Source organism: Vulpes lagopus, chromosome 1 (genome assembly GCF_018345385.1).
Source record: "Vulpes lagopus strain Blue_001 chromosome 1, ASM1834538v1, whole genome shotgun sequence".
NCBI classification, from domain to species: domain Eukaryota; kingdom Metazoa; phylum Chordata; class Mammalia; order Carnivora; family Canidae; genus Vulpes; species Vulpes lagopus.
In genome coordinates, this window is record NC_054824.1 from 62,555,831 (window position 1) to 62,578,014 (window position 22,184).

Genomic DNA, 22,184 nt, shown 5'->3' on the forward strand with positions numbered 1-22,184 from the left:
GTCTTTGGACTTTGAGCAGTCTCTTCTTGCGGATGGACTCTCCCCCCAAGGTGAGTCTCTGCCATTGTGTAGAACATTCTAAAATCAGTTTCTTGGGCTACCCTTTAGGTCACCTCGTTTGACCATGATTCAAGACTGAGATCTCTACATTATCCATCCCAGAGGTCATGCAGTCTTGACTTGGCCTCATCTAGGGAAATCTCTTCCCCCTGTGTATTTCATCTCTTCTCAGTAACTGAAACAAACACAAAACAAGACAACATATCTGACAACATACCTGTCTATTCCCTCCCAGATTGTGGAGACTGCATTGTGCTTAATGAGAGAGTCTGGTTAGTTGCTGGAGTATGAGCAGATGATGACTGTAAAGTAGTGGTTCTAACTTAGAGCAGCCTAACCTCTGAGGGGAGCCCCAAGAGGCCTAAGGTACCTTGGAATCAGACATGGTTTTGTATGTGTATGTTTAGTTTTGGGGGAATAGGATTTATAGGGTTTATTAGAGTATCTCAAAGATCTGTGATCTAAAAAAGGGTCTCTAAAAGAACAGATCCTTGAGGGAAACAGCAAGAAGGCAAAGATAAAGCAGACGTGGAATAATGTTTTACTTGTGTATTGTGAGACTTTCCCTCTGCCACTTAGACTCCTCCTCTAAGGTCTTATCCGGGGTTTTTCCTCCTTCATTTCATAGTCCTCCAGACCTTTCAGTCAGTTTCTGGCAAGTGGGACAATTTTCCTGCTCTTACCTTTCTATTGGTTTTCCCTTCTTTTGTCTCTACACATCCATGCACACAATCTTTTAGAAATGGGTAAAAGTAAATATGTATGAAGAATCTTTATAGCTTTCTTGGTTACTCTTGGAGTTACTCTTCCGTTATTACACAGTCCACATTCTGTAGGATCTGATAATTATGCTGTCATAATGGAACTTGACATAATAAGTATATTTTCATCATTCAGAATGATGTCATTGATGAGGCCGAGAAGTAGTTCCTTGCCTCTGTGATGAAGTTAGCAAGTTAAAACAAATTTTTTTGGAACTCTGAGGCAAAGGTTCCTAATTCTCTTGTATTCTCTGCTTTATTTGCCATCCCATTCCTGCCCCATCAGATTGCATAGACTTAAGGCATGAATGAATGGCATGAATTTTGCTGAAATTTCTTTGGAGGCTTTAAAAGAGAGAATTTAGGGAATACATTTATATATCCTAGATTGTCCCAAAGGCAGAATTCAATATTGGAAATCTGTCATGTAGGAAGGGCAAAGCTAGGGACATAGAGGTGACAGGTATTCCGAGGCGGCTATTGCTTTTAGGAGATAGGTGGCTAGGTGCTGGCTGTAGTACTGTACTGAACTTGCCAGGTGACTTCAGTCAAGTTGGCCTTTCTGGGCCTCATATAAAGTGAGAATAATGGTACCTACTTTGCATGTTTCGTAGGCTTGTTGACGGACTCAAGGGAGAATAGATGTCAAAAGCTTTGTAGGCAAGGGGATGCCCTCTCTGCTCTTGCTTTTTAATGGTGCTGAAAGTACTGGTGTTTGGTTAGGATGTTTAAGCTGGGATGTTATAGGAGTACCTGGCCGGCTCAGTTGGAAGAGCATGCCACTCTTGATCTTGGGGTTGTGAGTTTGAGCCCCATGTTGGGTATAGAGACTACTTAAAAATAAAACCTTTAAAAAAATAATAAAACCTTTAAAGAAAAAAGGGGGTTAGTTATAGGGTCATACTGCTTGGTGGCAGGTTAAAATTCTCCCCCAGTGGAAAGAATGTTATTGTAATTGAGAATGAGCAGTGAGAGAGGGTCCCAAGAAGCTATATGTAGCAAAGGTATATTTTTTTTTTGTAACCCGATCAGTGAGCACAGTTATTTGACCCATCTCTGGAGCATGGAACTCTGTTTTTAATATTTATTCACAGTGAAAAGATTTTACTTGTTCTTCTACAACCAGAAAGGAAAGAGGCTCTGTTTAAAAAAAAAAAAAAAAAAAAGTTGGGGTAGAATTGACTCTGTCGTCTTTGTGGAACATACCCATCCCTGTGTCCCTTCACCTCTTAGGCCTTAGTTGTGCCTGTCTCTGAACTATATTTGTGTGGTGCCATGTGTATTGTGATTACACTTGTTACCAGTTTTATCTTTAAGGGAAACTCAGTGTTTGTTTGTTGTTTTTTTTAAGATTATTTATTTATTTATTCATGAGAGACACACAGCGAGAGGCAGAGACACAGGCAGAGGGAGAAGCAGGCTCCCTGCAGGGGACTTGATCCCAGGACCCCAGGATCACGACCTGAGCCAAAGGCAGATGCTCAACCTCTGAGCCACTCAGGCATCCCAAGCTCAGTGTTTCTGATTCTGTTTTCCATTTCTTGTTGATAAACCACTGAAGCTCTTAATTCTGAAACTACACTACAGCCTTTTTGCATAGCCTTCTCATTTAAATTATCTAAAATAGTCTTTTTAGGGACTCCTGGGTGGCTCAGTGATTGAGCATCTGTCTTTGTCTTAGGTCGCAATTGATTCACCTCTGTGTCCTGTTGGGTCCTCTGGTCGGTCCTTCATTGAGCTCCCCGCAGGGAGCCTACTTCTCCCTCTGCCTATGTCTCTGCCTCTGTCTCTGTCTCTCATGAATAAATGAATAAAATCTTAAAATAGTCTTTTATTTCTGCTTCCATCTAATACACAATTCTCAAACCCTTTAGTCTCAGGACTCTGATGCTTTTAAGTTCCAAAGAGGTTTTGTTTATGTAGGTTATATCTATATTTGACTTATTAAAAGTTATGGGAAAAAAAGTATTCATTTAAAGATAAATCCATCACATGTTAATATATTTTAATGAAAAAATAACTTTTTCAAACAAAAAACCTTACACGAATGGTATTGTTTTGTATCTTTGCAAATCTCTTGAATGCCTGGCGTAATTGAAGACAATGGATTCTCGTATCTGCTTCTGCATTTAGTCTATTAAAATTTGTCATTTTGGTTGAATAATGTGAATCCAACCTCACAGATGTGTAGTTGGAAAAGTCGAGGAGTATATTAATCTTTTCACATAATTGTGGATATTCTTTGATACTACATTACAACTCTGTTAGTTGCAATGTGGAATCTCAAATTCTGTCAGTGAACTTTTTGTACTCTGTTATATAATAATACTCATTGGTTTATTTTGTACTTTGAAGGGATCTTTTACTGATACCTGATTTTTTTTTTTAACATATACTTCTTTTTTTCTTTTTTGAGATTTTATTTATTTATTCATGAGAGACACAGAGAGAGAGAGGCAGAGACACAGGCAGAGGGAGAAGCAGACTTCATGCAGGGAGCCCGACATGAGACTCGATCCCGGGTCTCCAGGATCACGCCTTGGGCTGAAGGCGGCGCTAAACGGCTGAGCCACCTGGGCTGCCCACTGATACCTGATTTTGAAGCATCATGCATTGGTTGGGAAAACATTGCAGATCTTTTAGGTGTTGACACATTTCTTTTACAAGATTAAAAAATCATATTTGTTAATATCACCACTAATCTCATCAGAAAAGCCCTGGGAAGTTATTACATTCACAGTGGCACATACAGGTTTGTAAAAATTCGAAGTTTTGCTTGAGAGCTTGAGTTTAATTGTTGCTAACAAGTGCTGTCGGGCTCACTTTATCTTTGAGAAAATATGTCAGACACCCAAAGCTGACAAAATATAGTTTATCTGTTAGCTGTTCTTTCAAGTAAAAATGGTATTCCATGAAGAAAGTTGCTAATTCAGCTCAAAATGTGGAGACATTGCACAAGTGCTTTTCCTCAAGAAAAAGATGGTACTTAGGTAAGGAACATAAGTGCTTTATTCATACATCCATTTAACCACGTAGAATAGTATTGAAAAGATGGGTACTTATATAAAACATAAGTTTTAGTATTTCATCAAAGAACTTCTACCGTGAAACAAGTGTTATTTTTTTCCTATGAATGAGTGGCAGTGAAGAGTACATTGATCAATTGCCTTGATATATACTAAGGCAGCAGTAATTTTATCCATTGTTACTTTTGTATCATCAGTGCAAATGTCATCACAGTGACAAAGGCAAATAATGTCCTATTATTATTAAAATAGTTTTGATCTCAGGACCTTGTGAAAGTGTCAGGGCTCCACAGGACACACTTTAAGAAACACTGATCCAATACATACTCAAGGTACTGAGAATCTTTTCTCCCTAGACTGCTATTCTGAGAACACCTCTTTCTTCAGAAGTCTTAAGTGGCTCTTATATGTCAGGCGCTTTGCTAAAGAATTAACATTGAATAAGATAGTCTTTAATCTCTTAAATTTAATTTTGGAGGGGCTTTGGGGCAGTCAGGGGAGAAAACTGATAATAAAGGAGTTAAAAGGGGGCAGCCCGGGTGGCTCAGAGGTTTAGCAATGCCTTCAGCCCCCGGCGTGATCCTGGAGACCGGGGATCGAGTCCCACGTCGGGCTCCCTGCATGGAGCCTGCTTCTCCCTCTGCCTGTGTCTCTGCCTCTCTCTCTCTTTCTCTCTCTCTTTGTATCTCTCATGAATAAATAAATCTTTAAGAAAAAAATGGGCAGCCCGGGTGGCTCAGCGGTCTAGCGCGGGTTTAGCGCCGCCTTCCGCCCGGGGCCTGATCTAGAGACCCAGGATCGAGTCCCACATTGGGCTCCCCGCATGGAGCCTGCTTCTGCCTGTGTCTCTGTCTCTGCCTCTCTATCGCTCAAGAATAAATTAAAATCTTAAAAAAAAGGAGTTAAAATATAAGATTTTTAAAAGAATTAAAGATGATAGGCAACAAAAGGAACGCTAAATTTTAGATCTTACTTTCAGCTCTTGAACCACATGGCAGACCGTCACCAAATCAGTCTCCAGGTCCTTTCCTTCCATCATCAAACCTCTTTAAAATGTCCAGGTTAATTACCTTTAGACATGTTTTCACACTTAAGTACGCTTGGTTGCAGGCATTGTAGGTGCATGCTTACAGATGCACTTACTGTTTCTCCCTTCTAATTTTGTTGTTCTTTAGCTTTTGTGCTTCTCTATTTCATACTGACGTGTGTAGCTTTGAGCCAGTGTAGCTGTTAAGCCATATGTTTATGTCTTTAACTTGTCCATTAACATGTAAGCCTTTACCTGCTTTAGCCATGTGATTGGGTGATGTAACAGTGTTGGCCTGTTATTTGTAATTTGGAGGGTATCGTCACCTCCCCCGAGTTATGTTAGAACAATGCAGCCTCTGGAGGAAGCCTTTTCTGGGGCAGAACAGACTAGTAGAAATAGCCGGTGTTGTTTCCCTGTGGTCTCTATCCCTATAATCTGAACTTCTTAAGTTTTTGGCTGTGAACCTCTTCCTTGTGGGAGGGTGGGGTGGGAGATTTCCATCAAACAGCTGGGTCCCTCCTGGGTCTTCAGTGGCAAAAGTCAGACACGTGCTCACCCGCCTGGTAGCCAATAGTAACTTTCGCAAACGCTGCTGCCTCGGGAAACCTCAGGGTTCGGTGGCGGCTGCTTTCTGAACGACGCAAGTTAACAATAAGTCTCTTAACGGAACAAAACGAAAACATAGGATAGTGAGAAAAGCTCTTCCCCTTGGCAGTGGGGAAGGATGTTAAAGGAGCTCCAAAAAGTGTGCGGAGAACTAATGGAGAATTCCTTCACTGTTCCGCGCGGGCTGAAGTGCTGGGGAGAAGGGGGCGGAGATGGGCTCGGAGAGTCTGGCCCTTTAAGGAGGAGGGACAGCCTTAAGACTCTGTACCTTTAAGAGTCTCTTTGTCTGGAAACCTCCTTATTTACTCTCCTGTGCTTCAACCAAACTTCCACCCGCGATTCACGACGCCTCTCTACGCCGCCGCCCCTTACGCCAGGCTCAAATCGGCCGCACGTTTGTGGCTAACCCTAAACTTTGCGCCCGTGGCGCGAACCCTCGGAGAGGCTGGCTGTGCCGGGGTCGGGGCCGAGCGCTGCGCCGTTGGCGCAATGCGGGGCCCTGGGGGCGGGGCTCCGGCGGGCGGGCCAATGGGCGGGCAGGGGGCGGGGCCGGGTTCGGTTGTCTCGCGCCCTGGTGACAGCTCGCGCGTGCTGATGATGGCGGTAAATAGAGGGGGGTCGGGGAGGGGGCGGAGGAGGTGGGGAGGCAGCCAAGGGGGTAGCTCCAGGGGGTGGGGGGACGAGGACCGGGGAGGACGCGACGGCCAGGGAGCCCATTCTAAGACGCGGAGGCGGGGACAGGAGTCTCCGGCACAGTGGCCCTCCCCTTTAAAGAAGCCAAATCCTCATACACCGGGTGAGGGGCGACAAAGGCGGCGCGCGCCTCGCGGGCGGGAGGAGCGGCGGCAGGGGGCGGGACCGCGGCGCCGGCGGGCTGGGGGCGCCCGGGGCGGGGGCCGGCGGGGGCCGGCGGAGGCGAGAGCCCGCTGTCGGGGCGCGCCGGGGCTTTATTTTGGCGGGGTGGGCGACGACTAGGTTGGGGGGGGGGAACCTTGAGAGGAGAAGGGAAGGAAGGCTTAGGAGCTGCGGGGGGAAACGGGTCTAAGAATGAGATGAGGATTAAGGGGGAAAAGGGTTAGAAGGCAGGGAGAGGAGGAGTGAGAAAAAGCCAGCCAAGGAGGTAGGAAGGAGGCAAAACCCAGGGTAGGTGTCTAGGAAGCCGGCCGGGAATGAGGTTAGGAAGACCAAGGCTGGGGTTAGGTGTAAGAGCAGGGGTTTGAGGACCAGAGCTTTCTAGGGGGATAGTAGCAGGGTTAGCACGCTGGGGTAAGAGTTGGAAGTGGAAGGCAAGGAGGGGCAGAGCTGGGGTGATAGTTGGGAGTAGAGGAGAGAGGGTGATTAAGAGCCAGACGTGACAAGGGTGTGAACTAGTGCAGAGCGAGATGAGCTGAAGGACTGGGAATCGAGAGGTTCTGAGGAAGGTATGGGTTAGTGGGTGGGCGATGGGTGTAAATTCTTTAAAGTGAGGGAGGGTGAATTTAGACACTGGATGAGGACCAGGTGGAGTTAGGAATAAGCGTAGTGGAAGGAAGAAAGGAAACAGATGAGAGGTGGGGCATTTATAGGACAATTCTGAGACCAGACAAGCTGAAAAGAGGGTGTAAAGAAGTGATGGCGGTCTGGGACAGGGTCACTGGGGAATTGTGTTAATTGACGAGGTTCAGCCAGATCCAAGGTAAAAACAGTGAGGTGGAGAGCCAGGGCTGAAAGGGGATGGTGAGAGGAGCAAGGAAGAGATGGGCCCTGGGAATTAAAGGATGAGATGGAGTGTAAGGGAAGAGAACAGGGTTAAGGGAAGCTGGAGAAGTCCTGCTGGATGAAGAACCGGGCTAGACTCTACAGGAGTGGGAATCAAATGTGCGTGTTATGGGGAGATGCTCCAGAAGGTCTGCATGGGTCAGGGCACAGACACTATAGTGAAGGATCAAGTGTAGGGAGCCTTTGGTGCAGAAGAGGAGGAACCATGGTGAGTGAAAAGAGACCTAGAGATAGGAGTAAACGCTGAAAAGTAAGAGTGGAGATTGGGGAGGGGGAGTGTTGTGCAGGAAAGGAATTCTTTGTTGAGAAGAGAACTGTAAGTGTGTTGAAACTGTGGGTCCTTTTGTCCACAAAAGTAGGAAATTCCAGAAACCTCCTTTTCTCTTAAAGACATCTTAAATCTGTTTTCCACCTTTCATTGCTTTTAATTCGACTTCCATGTCCACTTTGAAAAGATGAGACCCATTTTGATTTGATTTTGTTTTTCTGTGAATGATGAAGCGTCAACTCAGTGTTGGAAACCTCTGTGTTTTGCTAGTGTTGTGATAATGGGAATACAGGTTTTATTTATTTGCAGTGTGGCTCCGCCTGTGTAGTGTGATAGTGTTGTGTTGTAGCAGGGTGTACCTAACAGCACTGGGTAGAGTGTTTTATCCACAGCATTTCATTTTCAGTGGAGAGCCCACTGTTGTTGAGATAGAAAAAGATGAACATCTTTTTGTTTTGATTAATCAACCATATTTCGGCCTAATTGTTTTTTGATGGCTGGAGAATATTGAGAAATCATTTCAGAAGAAGGCAAATAACCAACCAGGGAAGTTTGCTGGAGAAGAGATTTAAATCAGGACTGTGAGGGCTTTGAGTTTCTAAGCTGCCTTTAGCTTTATGTGGGACATTTCACACTATAGTAGGTAACTCACGCATTTAACTAAATGGAATAAAGAGATTTGTAGGAGAATTTTAGAGTGGGACTTCTTTTTTAGGTTACGTAATGAATATATGAGTAACTTTTATCATAAAAAAGCCTCTATACAATAATGCAATGCCTGGACATTTCCACTGCCTCTTCTGTTTTGTAGTTATGAATAAAGAAGGCCATATTAATATTCATTTCCTAGAAGCTTTTGACTTTTAAGGCATGGAAATTAAAAGGAGGATGAGAAATTTGGTACAAAATTTAGATTATTCTTACTATTTTGGTTTGATGATTTTTATTCTGAAGCTTTTATATTTAGCTAAGAATGTGAATGATTATTACTTTTTATTTGATAGTGTCAAAGGATAGCTATAATTTACTTAAGGAAAAAAATGCAAACTGATCTTGAGAATCTTATTTGAGGTTATTTTAGGGTACATTCAGATACACAAAGATAGCTTTTTTTCAAAGTTGTGTAAATTTTGTATGCCACTGTTTTATGGGTGTTTGTATAAACAGCAAAAATGATGGCATTTGTAACAGCAAAATTATATTTTATTAGTAGATATCAGAAAAACTGGTTGTTAATATATGTCAATAATTCAGAATCTAAAATCTGTCTGGATTCTCTTAAGCAAGTGTTCAAGGTGACTACATTGATTTTGTAATTTAATACAATATTTTTATTTTTACTTACTTTTTTTTTATTATTTTATTTATTTATTCATGAGAGACACAGAGAGAGAGAGAGAGGCAGAGGCAGAGGCAGAAGCAGGCTCCATGCAGGGAGCCTCATGTGGGACTGGATCCCGGGTCTCCAAGATCACACCCTGTGCTGAAGGCGGCGCTAAACCACTGAGCCACCTGGGCTGCCCTAATACAAGATTTTTAGAAATTACTGTTTTTGCTGCCAAATTTGAAGAGGATTAGTCTGAAATGTTAACTTTCAATCTTAAGAGTAACTTGGAATGGGGCACCTATTTCTGTTGGATGTTTGTGCATATTCCCTTGCTGTCTCGATATGTTTGGCATTATTAACAGTTTGTATTCTGTTTATGGTTTTGCCATTTTTATATTATAGTTGTTTTATACTTGATGTCTTTATATAAATAATTTTAGACTTATGTGATGTTGGTGAAGAAGGAAATATAAACTCTAAGGTCAGCTGTAGGAAAGAATCCATTTGGGTCCTGTCTTTTCTATATGCTGCAATAGTGTGCTAAATCACTGATTCTCACTGGGAATGGTTATTTCTCAGTTGATATTTCTAAAGATGAAAATAGGTAACCTTTTGGTTCAAATAATATTATTCATTAATAAGGACTCCAGTTATAAATCTGAGCTTTGTTTTCATTTGTTCATCAGGTGAATTCTACTCAATTGAACTTTATTTTGGTTATAATCTTATTTGCTAAGCAATACACTTAATTTACATATTCAGATTTGAACGAGTAGTTGGTACATACCTAAATGTTTTTTCTGGTTAATCATAGATTCTTTGGATGGGAAGAGACCTTGAGAAGACCTCTAGTTTGTCCTGCAACTTCAGTCAATATCCCACTTAAATCATCCCAGGTAGATAAAAATTTATCCTGTTTTCAAAAGTCATCAGACATAATGTGGCAACCTTTGCAGATAGTCTTTTCTGGTATGTAATTATTTTCTCTATTAGGACAGTCTACTTTCTCTCTAACCACCATACATGTAATGCTGTATTTATATGTGTTTTGTGTTGCCTCATTCTTCATTTTTGAGTAAAAATATTTGCTTACTATAGTATTAAAATCCTAGTTCTTCATAAACTTAATAGTAGTAGCTCCCCACCCGTATGCTTTTATGCCAGCCACTGTTGTGCTCGCTTCGGCAGCACATATACTAAAATTGGAACGATACAGAGAAGATTAGCATGGCCCCTGCGCAAGGATGACACGCAAATTCGTGAAGCGTTCCATATTTTTTAAAAAAAAAAAAAAAAAAAAAAAAAAAAAATATGCCAGCCACTGTTGTAAGTGCTTTGCAGATTAGAATTTATTTACTCCTAGCAGCAACCCTAAGAGGTTGGTGCTGCTCCTGTTCCCATTTTACTTTACTGAAATAAAGCCTCCTTGGGATTAAATGATTTCCCCTCACTCAAGGGTACAGTCAGACCCCCCTCCCCCTTCTTAAACTTGTAGAATTCTAGGAAGTGGTGAGGATAGGATTTGAACCTTGGCATTTTGCAAGCAGTCCGTGCTCTGGTATTACTCCTGCTTGACTGTCATGAGCTGATCCATCACCATGCTCTTCTCCAGATTAAACAGTGCTGGTTTGTTTTATTCCTTAACCTGTCCTGTTTGCCAATCTTTAGATTATCCCTGTGGTTTTGTTATAAACCTTTCCTCAGTTGCTTTCTAGATGGGGAACCTGGGACAAACACCATAAGGGCTATGTCTAATGCAAAGATTATATAAGGGTTCTTACATGCCCCTATTTTTTTCATTACAGAATTACATTCATAGAATAAAACAACCCCAAACTAATAAAATGACTAAATGCATTGCAGATAAATGGTTACCTCCCTATTTTTTTTTCATGTAAAAAAGGGCTTGTTACAAACCATATAGGCTTACAGTTGAAGAGATTGTTGTCCATTCAGGAAAAATGGAACTCCAGTTTCAGTGCAGATATCCATAAGCAAGGAGAGTCTGTTGAGACACTCCCCCTGGTTTTTTATCGTCTTCTCTTTATGTGTTTGTGTAAATAATAAATTAAGTATATATATGGATGCTTTAATTTGGTTAAATAAATTGGTCTACTCTTTTTTTTTTTTTTTTTATTAAGAGTTATTTTTTTCTTTTAGAGCAGCCTTAGATTCACAGCAAAACTGAGTGGAAGGTGCAGAAATTTCCCCTTACATGCACAACCAGCCTCCCCCGTTATCAACACTCCCTCACCAGAGTGGTTCATTTGTTATAGTTGATCCACTCATTTTTTAAAATACCTAATAATTAGCATTTACTAATTGCCCACCATGAGCTAAGTTTGTGAAATGTTTGAAACTCTCAACAACCCTGTGAGAGAGACCTTCTGTTAATGCTTGTGTATGTGTAACATTTGATATTCTTAGGATGTTTCAAGCTTATGGAAAAGTAGCAAAGATGGTATAGAACTTCTCTTGTACCCTTATTCAAACTCACCAGTTTTTCATTTTGCCCCATTTGCTTTATCATTTTCTTTTATTTGAGTATTTTTCAAGTAAGTTTGAAAACAAGTGGATAGGAAGGCCTAATTTTGAAAAAAGGGAAGAGCATTTTGAATGTATAAGCAAGTTGGTATGTTTGATTTTTGTAAAAATGTTGTGATGCAAAGAAATCTCAAGATTGGATTGAGAGTGGATTTAGGGGTCATATGCTTTCTTCACTGTATTCTGAAAAACATTCTTTTACCTGTGAATGACAAGTTTGTAGGTCCCTCCCTCATTAGCAAAACCATGTCATGGTGTACACCTCTGTTGGGGACCTTCTTAGCATCTGGCATGGTGTGTTCATACACACGGGAGTCTTCAGGATATGATACCTGGTAATGATGAATGGGTGATGATTTGTTTATTAGTTTTTAAGTTTTTCTTTATTTGAGAGAGAGCACGAGCAGGGAGAGGTGCAGAGGGAGAGAGACAAGCAGACTCTTTGCTGAGTGAGGAGCCTGACACGGGGCCTGATTCTAGGATACCAAAATCATGACCTGAGCCAAAGGCAGATGCTTAATGGACTGAGCCACCCAGGTGCCCCATATGGGTGATTATTATGTGAAAACAGGAAACACAGGCCTGTTCATCACTGTGACTGAGACATATTTAGGTGAAATATAGCTTTGAAGATCCTTCTATAGCATCAGTCAAGGAGCTGGAAGTGATCTAAGTGTAAAATGGACTTCCTTAAGAACCTAAGGTTGTAATTAATACAGATTAGGTTTACCTTATGGTAGGGGAATGAATATAAATATCCTTCCCCCAAAATAAACCTAAATTTTGGGAGTCTTTAATTGTCATCATATAAGGAAATTTAATTGACCCCATCCCGCTACTAACTTCCAGCTCATCCTCAATCTTTATTAAAATGGTAGCCAGTCCATTTCATAAAAGCATGACCTGCAGAATGAGGCCTGTTCAATTTCAGTAAAAGGACTATTAGCTGTATTCTGATGTATGTAAAGTACAGCACTTGAGGGCTTCCCCCCACCCCAAAGCTATGAAATATAGCTCCTTGTTAAAGCTGATTGTAATAATTAAAAACACTTAGCTTTCATAAGGATGAGAAAATTATAAATTATTTGGAAAGCATTCTTTCTAGTCATGCATTATTGTTTCTGAGGCATGGGCAGTTTTTAAACACTATAATACTATTCTTTTGCCATTTACATGTTAATAGAAGTCTGAAAAGTAAGACACTCTTCTGAAATTTTCAGGGTTGTTTTTATTATATGTCAAGTTGTAAACAGCATTCTGTGACAGGTATTTTCTCTCTTTGTCTTCTATTGAGCTAATTAGTAATTTACACTCTAGTAGCATCTCTTCCAGCCTCACTGTGTGAAAATGCCTGCTACTCTGTGCCTTCCATGCAGCCTGGGCTGGCAAATGATTGGGGGCAGATGTTGGTTACCACATCAAAGGGATCAGGAATAAAATTTATTTTTGTATTGTGTTTTTATAAACATACAGGCTTTTGTATATGCCCTGTGACAGCCTTGCTGCCCACCCAACCCCCATTCAAATAGGAATGTTATAACCTCCTGTAATCCAGAGCTACTGTCCTTGATTCAATTTTGTATTGTTTTCTGTTCTGTCCCCCACCCCCACCCCAACATTGTGGGATTTGGGAAGGATTAGCAGGGCAGTCTGTCAGAGTTTAGAGCCCAGGGAACCGGTCTTCATTGCTCCCTCCCATTGTCAGCATATAGAGCTTCTTATAGAGCTTCTTGTTGTTGCCTTTATAACCTAGCAATTCTTCACTCATTGGGCAAGTTATGTGAGGGTTGGGAGCACAGCTCTGTTGTTAGTGAGTTATGAAGATGCTTTCATACAATACTTGTATTCCTCCAAAGGATGGATAGGTCCTGCCTTTTTATCAGCTTTTTTTAAAAATGCAGCCATGAGTGACCAAAAGATAATTTATAGCATGGCTTTAGCACCTCGTCATGTTGGTATTCTGCTCTTTCCTGCCCCCTGCTCTATCTCCTTCTGCCAGCCTCTGACATGGGAAGGATGATGTTTAGTATCTATCATGTGTTCACATGGATTGGCCATGTAGACATATTAGAGTAGCCAAAGCTTTTGACTTTGAGATAAAGTCTTTTTTTTTTATCTTAAGATTTATTTATTTATTCACGAGAGACACACAATGAGAGAGAGAGGCAGACACAGGCAGAGGGAGAAGCAGGCTCCATGCAGGGAGTCCAATGTGGGACTCGATCCCGGGAGTCCAGGATCATGATCTGAGCCAAAGGCAGACACTCAACTGCTGGGCCACCCAGGTGTCCCGAGATAAAGTCTTAAGTATCAGTTTGTTCTATGAAGAATATAAATTTTAATTGACAGTCAAAGGAATGGTAGAGAGGGGTTTACTGATATATCAGTTTTGAACCAAAACCATTCTAGAATGCTAGATAATTTGTAGTACTTATTTTTGCAGTTATGAATACTAATTTGTTAGGATAATAAGGTCAGAGTCCCTGTTAGAGCTAATTAGAGTCTCCTTGACAAAAATTGTTACATAGACGTGGCCACAAAGAAAATTAGGTAAGAAAATGTGTGAATAGGGATCCCTGGGTGGCGCAGCGGTTTGGCGCTTGTCTTTGGCCCAGGGCGCGATCCTGGAGACCCGGGATCGAATCCCACATCAGGCTCCCGGTGCATGGAGCCTGCTTCTCCCTCTGCCTATGTCTCTGCCTCTCTCTCTCTCTCTCTGTGACTATCATAAATAAATAAAAATTAAAAAAAAAAAATTAAAAAAAAAAAGAAAATGTGTGAATAGCTCATTTCAGCCATCATTGCTAAATAGCATTATAATCATAAGCATCTAGCCTTTGACAGTGAATCAGCATTTATGAACAGAAGACATCACATTTATGTAAGCATTTATAGAGTACATTGGGGGCTTTATAGTGTTTATTTTTTTCGTAATCTAAAATGCACAGAACATCCCTATGGTTGGTCATTGCTAACATCTTCTCTTATTCTCCTCTTTCTGTGTTCTAATATAGCTACCTATGTCAGTTTTCTTAATTATATTGGATGTTCATGGCCACACACTGATTATATTCTTGTGCTTTACCATCCAAAAGAGGTCAAAGGTCAGATTAATAAGCAACATTTCATATAAAGCAAATTATCACTGAAATAGACACCACACAGAGGAATGTTACAAGTAAGTAAAGATGACAAAGTGAATACATGACTATGGAATTAAATATACTCTTTTAAAAGAAACATTTCTAAAATACATGACATTGCTTGAAAAACTCATAACTGTATTTCAAGTGAATGGTGAGTATGTTAAGGAAGAGACCAAACTCATTTGTGATTGGCATCATTGTCTACTCCATGCTAAAATCCTGGATTGGTTAAATATTACCTACCAGTTTCCCCAATTATCCTGTTAATATGCTTTTTGAATTTTTTTCCTCCATGGGCAGTTCAGCTTAGCCTACAAATAATAATAATTCAAAATCTACTTGCTATCAATTCAGTAATCCTAATCATTTAAATAAATATGAAATAAAACATAATTGCCACTTTTTACCTATCAGATTGAAAGATGATGGTAGCCAGTAGAGGCTAAGGATATGAGGTAGTTGGAACTCTCACATACTGTTGATGGGAATGTAAATTTTCTTGGAGGTAAATTTGGCAGTGTCTATTGGAATTTAAAATGTATTTGCCATGTGACCCAGCAATTCCACTCCTAGAAATCTGTCCTATGGATATATTCATATACTTGCATGAAAACTAGGAGTACAGAGTTTTTCTTTGTAGCATTGTTTGTTACAGGAAAAAAAAAATGACGTGACATTTCCACACAGTGGAACCACCTTTAAGCTGTTAGAAATGCACTGGATCTCTCTTTGCTGATGTAGAAAGATAGCCACTGTTAAAGTTTATTTTACTTATTTGTTTTTAAATATACCTAGCAGCTCTTATTTGTTTAAGTAATCTCTGTGCCCAGCATGGGGCTCAAACTCATGATTCCAAGATTAAGAGTCACGTATGTGCTCTTAGGCGCCAACCCTCCCTGTTAAAATACTTCTTTATGTTTTAAATTACGTATTTTTAAAAAATGTTATGGAACAATATGTATAAAATATTTCTATTTTTGTAAAATATAAGGAGTGTTATTGATGTGTTCCCTTTTTTGGGGTGAGGTATTCACTTTTTCCTTTATATACACTTCTACAGTGTTTACTTTCAATAAGCATGTGAGGAATGGGTTAACTGAGACCATCTCTACAGGGTTATCTTCTGTAGTAGAAAGGGAGAAGAAGGAAGCTGACCAGAGAAGAGAACTGCTTTATTCATATGATATATATCAGTCAAGTTTTTGAGTTATAAATGAGGACTGGAATGGCAGAAAAGGGATACAAAGGGATACAATGAAACCATTCAGTGGAGGTTTTAAAGGCAATGATAAAGAGCCTGAATTTGACGTGAAAAATGATCTATAAAATGGAGATGATAAAAATTTTTTTTTAAATTTTTTTCAATTTTTAAAATTTATTTATGATAGTCATAGAGAGAGAGAGAGGCAGAGACACAGGCAGAGGGAGAAGCGGGCTCCATGCACCGGCAGCCCGACGTGGGATTCGATCCTGGGTCTCCAGGATCGCGCCCTGGGCCAAAGGCAGGCGCTAAACTGCTGCGCCACCCAGGGATCCCCCGGAGATGATAATAAATTAAAAAAAAAAAATAAAATAAATGGAGATGATTATAGTAGCTGGGGTACCATTGGGTTCTTGTGAGGACTAAATTAAATAATGCATATAAGATATTTGGAACAGTAACTGACATATAGTAATTGTCCATTATTAGTATTATTAAATGAAAATATATTATCTTTTGTAAGCCTGATAAATTAACATTTTGTCTTTTACTGTGTATGATGATGATTCTGCTGACTCCTCTGACAGACCATGTAGCTTTTGTGTTTCTAGCAGTACTGATTGTTGGACCAACCATTTCTATTTTTCACCTCCCATCTATTAACTCTTATTTTTAAAAATATTTTATTTATTTATTCATGAGAGACACAGAGAGGCAGAGACATTGAGGAAGAAGTAGACTCCATATCAGGAAGCTCGATATGGGAATCGTTCCCCGGACCTGGGATCACTCCCTCAGCCTAAGGCAGACAGACACTCAATCACTGAGCCACTTAGGCGTTCCTCATGTATTAATTCTTAGTATCTAAATCTGAAATACTGAAGGGGGTTATGTAATTTTTAGACCTTAGGACATACGATGTCCTACAAATTGCTGTTGGTTTTGTTTACCAATATTGTCTTGTATACTAGTTACCTTTTGAGGTTTGTTTAAAAAATGAGGGGAACAGGTAATTTGGGGGGAAAACATTTTCTGTGCCCATGGGATGTGGAATAGATATGTCACTTTGCACTGAATGTGTTCATCAGTTTTTGTTAGCAGTGCAGTGTAATGAGCATATTAGCTACAACACCTACGTTGGCAGCCAACAGTCTGCTTGTGAATTCTTTTAGAAAACAGAAATCTGGCAAGAAGTGTTCCTGAGCAGTTGAAATATCTTAGGGAAAATTACATAGAACAAATTAAGTAGAAAAAATTTCTTCTCCAAAAAGGAATTGTTTCGCCACTAAAACCCGCAAAAAAAGATGGTTTGACTTGTGGATTGAGATGTGACAAAGTAATTTGGTAGGACTTCAGGGTTCATTCTGTATTTCAACTTTTCATTTAAGTTCGTCATTCAAAGAATTTGAAGGTATATTTATATTTGTATGTGTGTTTTAAGATTTTATTTTTTTTATTCATGAGAGAGGCAGAGACACAGGCAGAGGGAGAAGCAGACTTCCTGTGGGGAGCCTGATGCAGGACTCAATCCCAGGACTCCAGGATCACAACCTGCGCCAAACAAAGGTCGATGCTTAACCCCTGAGCCATCCAGGTGTCCTGATGGGAAAAATTGCTAAAACTATTTTAAGAATGATAAATTTCTCGCTTTATAGTATATGAAGTCTTTGTAATTACTTTTCCTTTCTACTTCCAGTTAAAATGTATCTTAAAATGTGTATCTTTTTGAGGTTTTATTTTTTAAAGATTTTATTTATTTATTCATGAGAGACAGAGAGAGAGAGAGAGAGGCAGAGACACAGGCAGAGGGAGAAGCAGGCTCCACACAGGAAGCTCAACGTGGGACTTGATCCTGGGTCTCCAGGATTAGGCCCTGGGCTGAAGGCAGCACTAAATCGCTGAGCCACTAGAGCTGCCCCTTTTTGAGGTTTTAAAATAAAAAACCTTCAGTAGAAATAACGATGAAAGTTTATATTTAAGCACAGTACTTATCATTAAGAGGTCTTCAGTAAATTTTTATTGAATAAATTAACATGTGCATGAATAAAAAATATTATTTTGATTTTGAACTTTATACCCTGTGATTTGGACACAGTCTAGCATTGATGTATAAAGGCCTTCTGTTCAGCCCCCATTTCCATGCCTGTTTTCCTCTCCTACACTACAGGCACCCTGTCTGATGTATTTGATGTATATCCTTGATTCTAGATGTATCTTTCTAAAATGCTTAGTGATTTTTTTGGTATACTTATCTTTAATTCCAAAACTGTTCATGACACTACACTATTGCAGAATTTGGCTATAGAATTATCCCTGTAAAAATGCTATAGCTCTGGGGCACCTGGCTGGCTCAGTTGGTGGAGCATGTGACTCTTGATCTAGGGGTTCTGAATTTGAGTCCTATGTTGGGTGTAGAGATTACTTAAAAATAAAATCTTTGAAAAACAATGCTATAGCTCTTACTATGGTTTTGCTTTATTCACTTGGCATTAAGATCTATGAATGGTTTTGGATATACATTTAGCTAATTGCTTCTACCTGCAGCATGCTATTCCACGGTGTGCATCCATTCCCATAGTGATGGGTGCCTAGGCTACTATAAACAATGCTACCAATAACAGTCTTGTTTGTGTTCATTATGGGCATGTCTGAGAATTTCTTTGGGGTACAGACTCAGGAGTGATATTGTAGCATAAGTACTATCAGGCTGCCGAGTGTATACACCTTACAGGCTTCGTATTCTCAACACTTGCTATTAGCAAGTTGCGTCCCATTTCTCATATTTTAGTTAACTGTTTCCCTTCTGTGAAATAAGCATGAAAGAATAAACATAGTATTAAATTTTTCTTTTTACTGAAAAAGTGTTAGATTGACATCTTGCTGTTTGTATATAATGTGAAATGATTACCACAATAAGTCAGCATACATTGTTATAAAATTTTTTCTTACAGTGTAGACTTTTGCAGTGCAGACTTTTTCTGCTGTCTTGCTAATTTGCTTAAAGAATAGATCTGGACATTTTATTATTTTTTAAAGCTGGAGGAATTTTTGGTTTTGCATTATATTTTGCAGGATATTAATATATTTTCTCGAACTTCAAAAAAAGGAAGAAAATGATACTTTATACAGTAGCTTGTTTTCTTCTTGATTCCAAGAGAGTGAAACGAACATATATTTATTTTTAAGTTTTATTTATTTAAGTAATCTCTACACATCATGTGGAACTTGAACTCAACCCGAAGATCAAGAGTCGCAGACTCCTGGGACATCTGGGTGGCTCAGCAGTTGAGGGTCTGTCTTTGGCTCAGGACTTGATCCTGGGGTCCCGGGATCGAATTTTGCAATGGGCTCCCTGTGAGGAGCCTGATTGTCCCTCTGTCTATATCTCTGCCTTTCTCTGGGTCTCTCATGAATAAATAAATAAAACCTTAAAAATATATATTTTTAGTATTTGGGGATTTCCAGAGAAGAGCATATTTGCTGAGATGCCATTTCTTAGGGTCTTAGAGAAAGCTGGGCAGCAGTTTCAGATTCGCTGGTGAATCCCGCTACTATTTCTTTCAGTCTTCAGAAAGGATAAATGTCTCTGAAACAAAATGTTGACTTGTTTCGACAAATCCGCAGTATTTGCGCTTTCCTGAGGAAACAGTAGTGTCTTAAGCATTTTCATTTCTTACCAAAATATGATGCAGTCAAGTTATTCTTTTGAGTTTGGTTTAAAATCTGCTTGATCCCTGGGTGGCACAGCGGTTTGGCGCCTGCCTTTGGCCCAGGGCGTGATCCTGGAGACCTGGGATCGAATCCCACATCGGACTCCCGGTGCATGGGGCCTGCTTCTCCCTCTGCCTGTGTCTCTGCCTCTCTCTCTCTCTCTCTCTCTGTGACTATCATACATAAATAAATAAAAATTTAAAAAATAAAAAAAAATCTGCTTGACTGTGTGAAAAAGGAATTTTAATTTGTGAAATGATTGATATAGCTATAAACTGTGAACTTTCTCCAATAATACTGTAATATATTTAAATTTTTACTTTTTTTTTCTGGTTATGACTTTTGAGTTAAGTATCAGCAAAATATTATTTCCTGCTCTTGTTTTCAAACAAAGCCATACTCTATGCAAAGGTGTAGTGTGTTTTTTCCAAATAACTTGATTTTACACTGCCTTGAAAAGTACATTTTTTATTATTTTCTTTTTCCTTCAGAAATCTTGCTTGGAAAACCATGATTTTTTTTTTTTTAAAATTTTTTATTTATTTATGATAGTCACAGAGAGAGAGAGAGAGGCAGAGACACAGGCGGAAGGAGAAGCAGGCTCCATGCACCGGGAGCCCGATGTGGGATTCGATCCCGGGTCTCCAGGATCGCGCCCTGGGCCAAAGGCAGGCGCCAAACCGCTGCGCCACCCAGGGATCCCGAAAACCATGATTTTAGATGTGATTTTAAAACATTCTTTTTAACCTTTTCTTTTCTTTTTTTTAAAATTAATTTATTTATGATGAGAGAGAGAGAGAGGCAGAGACACAGGCAGAGGGAGAAGCAGGCTCCATGCACCTGGAACCTGACGTGGGATTCTATCCTGGGTCTCCAGGATCGCACCCTGGGCCAAAGGCAGGCGCTAAACCGCTGCGCCACCCAGGGATCCCGTCTTTTTAACCTTTTCAAGAATCTTTTAAAATTTAACATTTATCAACTCTAAATAAAAAGTACCCTACCTGCTTTTCCTTCCCCCAACATTTGGCCTCTACAGGGACCTCCATTTTCTATTCTTCCAGCTGTTTCTTTTGGTATTTAATGCCACACTTGTAGGCAGTAAGGCTTATGCTGCTCTTTTTAAAAGTCTATATAACTTGTTCTCTAGACCTGCACAGCTCTCATTCTTGGATCTGTCTTACTGTATAACATAGATATTTCCTTCATCTCCCTATATTGGGACCCTTTGTCTTCCCTCTTCAGTGTTTATTTTTAAGCAATTCTTTCCTAAGGTTCCTAAGAGCAAGCTGCATAGGATGTAAATTTGAGAATCTGCGTGTATGAAAGTATCTTCCTTTTCTCTCATACTTGGTTCATAGTTTATCTGGGAATAGAATATAGAATAATTTTCTGAGTTTAGCAGGAATTGCTTTATTGATTTTTAGCTTCTGTTGTTGCTAATGAAAAGGCTGATGATATTCTCTTTTTTTTTTCTTTCCCCTCCTTGGTTTGAGGTGGTTTAGGATGCCTCTGATCTGAAATTTTATGATAATCTGCCTCATTGTGAGCCTTGTGTTGAGCAGGGCACACTGGGGGCCTATTCAATTTACAAATGTAGATTTTACAGTTCTGAGAGATTTTGTTGAATTCTTAAATTCTAACCAACCTCCCCCATCTCTCCCTTGCCCCCAGTTTTCCTTTCCTTTCCCTCCTGAACTCTCTTTGGTTTGGAATGTATGGTGATGGGTCCTTTACTTTACCGCCATCTTTTCTATTTCCATTTTTTTGTCTCTTTCTGGAGTATGTCTTGAACTTCATCTTCAGACTCTTCCAATTAGTTCTGTGTTTCTGCTATCATACTTTCAATTTCCAGGTTTTTTTTAAATGTTGCTTTTTTTTTTTTTTTTTAAGATTTTAGGGGTGCCTGGGGTGGCGCAGTCGGTTGAGCATCTGACTCTTGATTTCAGGTCGAGTCATGATCTCAGAGTTCTGAGATCAAGCCCCGTGTTGGGCTCTGTGCTCAGTGCAGTCTGCCTGTCCTTTTCCTTCCTCCTCTATGCGTGCATTTTCTCTCTCTCTCTCTCTCTCTCTCTCTCTCTCAAATAAATAAATAAAAATCTTTATTTTTTAAATTTTTAAAAAAGATTTTATTTATTTACTCATGAGAGGCACAGAGAGAGAAAGGCAGAGAGACACAGGCAGAGAGAGGGAGAAGCAGGCTCCATGTGGGGAGCCCGATGTGGGAGTCGATCCTGGGACTCCAGGATCATGCCCTGAGCGGAAGGCAGAGCTTAACCACTGAACCACCCAGGTGTCCCAATAAAAATCTTTAAAAAAGGATTTTATTTTTCTGCAATCTCTTCACCCAATGTGGGGCTCAAATTCATGACTCCAAGATTAAGAGTCGCACACTCCACCCACCAACTGAGCCAGCCAGGTGCCCCTCTGAATGTTGCTTTTTAATAGTATATTTTTGTTTCATGGGTGGAAAATTTCTTCTCTGAGTATGTTAATTGTAATTACATTTTTTTCTTCAGCCTCCAGTACCATCTGTTTCCTTAAAATACCTTTACTTGATCATTTCTTTTGGTTTTTCATTTAGGGGATTTCCTTAAATGTATAGCCTTGGCTGTCTTACTCATGTTTTATAATGTACCACTTGAGAAGCTGAAAGCTGGATTTGCTGGAGTGAAGGCTTCTAAAAGTTGACTGGTGGTATTATTCATTATAAGGTAATTAAGAACTCACTTCTAGCAGCCAATATTTA

At 40.0% G+C, this 22,184-nt stretch overlaps 1 protein-coding gene and 1 non-coding gene across 8 annotated transcripts in view; both read left to right on the forward strand.

Annotated features, from left to right (window-relative positions):
- The window catches only part of USP49 (ubiquitin specific peptidase 49), a 93,178-nt gene that overhangs the window by 5,865 nt on the left and 65,129 nt on the right, over window positions 1-22,184 (forward strand). The window contains exons 1-2 of one of the 7 annotated variants that reach the window (XM_041723601.1): window positions 6,073-6,086; window positions 9,651-9,732. The exons of 2 other annotated variants lie outside the window; for them this stretch is intronic. The gene's annotated coding sequence lies outside the window, so the exon portion shown is untranslated. Of the gene's footprint in view, window positions 1-6,066; window positions 6,087-7,031; window positions 7,450-9,650; window positions 9,806-22,184 lie in introns of those variants that run through there. 4 more of the 7 variants (XM_041723609.1, XM_041723617.1, XM_041723586.1 and 1 more) reach the window with 4 other exon arrangements.
- On the forward strand, window positions 10,009-10,115 carry LOC121474674. Its single transcript, XR_005983460.1, has one exon. It is a non-coding gene; the product is annotated as a U6 spliceosomal RNA (small nuclear RNA).